Here is a 4,294-nt window from a genome sequence, read left to right on the forward strand (position 1 = left end):
AGTTAATGCCTCCTATATTTGATGTGAGGGAGTTATGAGGCTGTTAGATTCTCTAGGCTATATAACAGGCAACCATTCGGATGGTTTGCAAGAGAGTGTGAGGATTTCATGATGTAATCTCCTAATTTGATTAATAAATCCCTAATGCCTATGTTTGGTGGACGTAGCCCAGATTGGTTGGGTGAACCACGTTAAAACTGTCTCTTATGTGATTGATTGATTGTTCTGCTGTGTATATTTTATTTTCTGTGCATCTGGGACCAACAATTCCATGACTCCCACTGGGGGATCGGTCCGAGCATCAATCGTCGAACCCAGATATCCAGCATAGCCCTGCTTCACCTTATTCTCCTTATTCTTAGCCGAGCCACCTTCTACTTCGAGTCCTTTGTACTCTGAACTAAACTGATATCCAAAATGTGAGATATTACAAGACACATTACAAATTCGAAGAGGAAACAATGAAACATGCAGGGAATTAAAGCTTCAAGTTGTAACGACTTTTAAATTTGAAAGTAACTAGAATTCATGCAGATAAAACCCAAACTACCAATGGCATCGGCTTAAATGAAGCCTCCTATTAAACTGATATCAATAAGATAAAACCCAAACTACCAATGGCATAACTGATATCAATAAGATAAAACCCAAACTACCAATGGTATCGGCTTAAATGAAGCCTCCTATTAAAGTGATATCCAAAATGTGAGATATTACAAGACACATTACAACTTGCGAAGGAAGGATCTCTCCCCTTGGAGAGTCCATCAAAAGCAAAACACAAAGACTGCAACAATGAAAAATATGAGCATTATCCCATCAACTGAAAAGCGCATTCGCATGTAAGTCTTGTGAATAAGATAAAACCCAACTACCAATGGCATTGGTATAAATGAAGCCTCCTATTAAACTGGTATCCAAATTCTGAGATATTATAAGACACATTACAACTTGCGAAGGAAGGATCTCTATGTGAGATATTAGAATACACATTACAACTTGCGAAGGAAGGATCTCTATGTGAGATATTACAAGACACATTACAACTTTTACAACTTATCCAATATTACAAGACACATTACAACTTGCGAAGGATCTCTCCCCTTAGAGAGTCCATCAAAAACTAAACACAAAGGCTGCGACAATGAAAAATATTAGCATTATCCCATCAACTGAAAGATTCTTGCTATATGAGCATTATCCCATCACCTGAAAGATTCTTGATTCATATGTGTAAATATGATTAAACAATAGTCATCAAACAAGAGAGTTCGTTGAGTCAATTTCAGAAGCAATATGTTTAAACAATAGTCATCAAACAAGAAAAAAGTTCGTTGAGTCAATTGCAGAAACTCGTGCATAATTAATGTTTTCATTACTTCAATCTGAGTTCCAATGGCATTCAACCCAAAAATGCTAAAATGATGATTCTGTTAATAAATATAATATTCCCGCAGGCAGCGCATCACCTACACTTGAAGATCGAGAACCACCAGCAGCCCATACGGCTGGTCTGATTGTTCACCAAAATGAAACCTCGTGAGCCTGGTTGGCTAATCAGGGTTGCATAGGTGATGAAAATGTATCGCTATAAGCCTAGTTGTAGGATCATATAATATCATGAAAACCTATAGCTGCCCAACCTATTGACTTCTTTCGATTGCTGGGCTGATCGTATGTCTCCTGTACCTCGTGCTGCTTTTATCGGTAGCGGGTTGGTGGGCTGATGGGAGTGGTTTCTTTTTCCAGATAGAGTGGTCTGAAAGGAAATAGACAATGACAAAGTTTCCGCATAAACCACGTTGGTCCGAATGCACATGAACAGATGAAAAAAAACTCATATGGTTCAAAAAAGGGTTTCAAAGATAGACACTGAGAAACCCTCGGAAAGAACATTCATGAATTATGGTCTAATGACAGACTTCAAAATTTTTACACTACCTATAAAGAATATACTGACCAGGATTGCACCTAGATACTCATTTAGGTATCATTTACAATTGCTTAACCTCCGTCTACAGTGCTGAACAATATCGGATGAAAATTACAATCTTGGTAGAATGCCTCAACAACTGAACACAAGTGAGGCATTTCACTGGCAAGACCCTACCATTATTCATGGTATTCTTGTAAAATAATGGTATTCTTGTAAATAAAGAGTCGATAGACACGAAGTAGTACAGTGTACTTCAAATTGTTCTTATGTTTCCATTGAACTACCTTGCGGGTGGGGTTCCGAACCTTGGTTAATTAATGTTGGATTTGACCCGACAGTTCCATTATCACTAACACCCCACTTTCCCTTCTTACTCTGAAGGCTCAATAACAAGAACTCCTCCATCTATTATTCTAAGAGAAAATTGATTCGGTTCGGATGGATGTGATGCAATGATGCAACGACTAGAGGATAGGCATTACTACTGCATAAATAACCAAACAATAAATTAAATCATAATATGCCTTGTCAAAAGGAAAATCTGAAAAATAGATGTATCAACCATGACAGAATGAAGGAACTCATTTACCTGTTCATTCTCGATGGTAAATGAATAATATGCAGTGGGTGCAATGCCACAGTGAAGCCTCAAGCTTTCTGCATCAAACACTCCAACTGCACCATCACAGAAGCTCACATAAACTAGGACGTTGTCACATGAGTATATAGCACTTTGAAATAAGAACAGATAAGGAATCCTGAGGAGACCACTGCAATGCAACCATGTAACAAGGTCATCCAATCAGATGCATAAGGTAGGTGACATTATATAACTGTCTATGTTTGAATTCAACACCGCTTACAAGTAATTACATAGCTCAAGCGCTCCAACTTGGAAGCAGTATATATTGCAATCTGGCTCTCTTGCACAACCAGCAAATGAATTTGATGTTATGAAACTGTACTCTTGTATCCCCACTAGTAGTGATGATCTTCCTGGCTGTACTGGTACAACTTTTGACTTTCGCTTGTCCCACCATCTATGCCCCATAACTGCCAAAAGACGTGGTTGTGAGTACATGAACATTTCTACTCGGTAAATTTATGTGAAATTTAAAGTGAACATCACGGAGTCAGACTGCATATAATAATAAGAGAAACCATATACCTGGGCATCAGCTCCAAAAGAGACCAACACATTTGAAACATGTGAAAAAGTCAGGCCTGATTTTCTTTCGGTGGCCTTTGAGCTTTGTTGTTACCTATAAAAATTGCAGCAAGTTCAAAGCATGCCACTTAGGTCATTTTTGATAAAACGACACAATGAAGAAAAATATAAGAATTTTAAATTCAAAGATATATTCACAGGCAGCACCTCATCAACTCAAACATTGTATATTTGAATTGATGAATCCTCCATGCCAATTGCAATGATGTTATTGTGCTGAGGGTGGACAGCCAGAAATGTGGCTAAGTTGTCATGACCTGCAATGAATCACTAATTAGTATCCCATGAAACCAGTGATTTAGATAAATTGGGAGCCTTTGAATTCTTAACCTATAACGAGGAACATTACACAAGAACCTGGAGTGATCCTGAAGTTAACCCCGTTATGCCCATAATTTGAAAGTTAAAGGTGAGACATTAGATAATAAACCCTAAGCAGACCAAAATATCAAAACTGAAATTATATATATCATCGGAAACATTGAAATGAAACTGCTCTTTAGGTAAAATGCTCTCTTACCTTAAATGTCATCATATTGAATAAGGAGGCCTTGCCACCGGAAGTAGACATCATAAAGGAATCATTCTAAGTAAGCTCTACAAGCAGCGGCTTCTTCTGGAGTTGTATCGCCAATGTCATAACAATCACACTAGCTGGCTGCTTGGGGTGGAATACTCGCAGTAGACGGTGGAACAAAATACCAGCTCTCAGTCACTCGTCAATCATTACTACATAAAAAATACAACTGCAAATTATATATCCAAAATTATAATAAACAAATAAAGAAATAAATCAAGCTAAAATAAAAAGGAAACAAACAACAACTACTACAGAACCCGATTACTACATAAAAATACAGCTGTCATTATTCATAACAATCCCACTAGCTGGCTGCTTGGGGTGGAGTACTCGCAGTAGGCGGTGGAACAAAATACTAGCTCTCAGTTACTCGTCAATCATTACTACATAAAAAATACAGCTGCATATTATATATCCAAAATTATAATAAACAAATAAATAAATAAAACAAGCTAAAATAAAAAGGAAACAAGCAACAACTACTAAAGAATCCCATTACTACATAAAAAATACAACTGCAAATTACATATCCAAAATTATAATAAACAAA

General features: G+C 37.1%; 1 pseudogene; it reads right to left on the bottom strand.

The window, feature by feature from the left end:
* Window positions 1-204: 204 nt before the first annotated feature.
* On the bottom strand, window positions 205-3,735 carry LOC149207018 (protein TOPLESS-RELATED PROTEIN 2-like; annotated as a pseudogene).
* Between the last annotated feature and the right edge of the window lie 559 nt (window positions 3,736-4,294).

This window comes from Pinus tabuliformis, chromosome 1_2, assembly GCF_031772625.1.
Source record: "Pinus tabuliformis cultivar Carrire ecotype Pingquan chromosome 1_2, CPIR1, whole genome shotgun sequence".
Lineage (NCBI taxonomy): Eukaryota > Viridiplantae > Streptophyta > Pinopsida > Pinales > Pinaceae > Pinus > Pinus tabuliformis.